General features: G+C 63.0%; 1 protein-coding gene across 1 annotated transcript in view; it reads left to right on the forward strand.

The window, feature by feature from the left end:
* The window catches only part of XKR8 (XK, Kell blood group complex subunit-related family, member 8), a gene marked incomplete at its 3' end in the record, with an annotated part of 2,198 nt that overhangs the window by 528 nt on the left and 1,324 nt on the right, over positions 1-346 (forward strand). The window lies entirely within an intron of this gene.

The following is a 346-nucleotide window of genomic DNA, read 5'->3' on the forward strand; positions in this document are numbered from 1 at the left end:
GTTCCCCGATGGACAGTGCTGGGCTTGGGGTGGGAGGGTCGACGCTGGGGGACCTCTGTGGTCAGTCCCTTATGTGCCTCAAGAGAGGCTGGGGGTCAGGAGAGAAATCAGGAGCCTCTGGGGAGTGGGGAGGAGCGGGTTGTCTGGGGCTGCAGGACCTAGCGGGTCACTGCTCCTCTGTCCTTGCTGGAGATGGCAGTTCTCTCATGTCCTTCCTGTTGACATGGCACACAGGAAGGTGGACCCGGGTCCTGCACTCCTGTGCCCCGATGGACAGTGCTGGGCTTGGGGCGGGAGGGTCGACGCTGGGGGACCTCTGTGGTCAGTCCCTTATGTGCCTCAAGAG

This window comes from Buceros rhinoceros, unplaced genomic scaffold, assembly GCF_000710305.1.
Source record: "Buceros rhinoceros silvestris isolate BGI_N320 unplaced genomic scaffold, ASM71030v1 scaffold23064, whole genome shotgun sequence".
Classification (NCBI taxonomy): Eukaryota; Metazoa; Chordata; class Aves; order Bucerotiformes; family Bucerotidae; genus Buceros; species Buceros rhinoceros.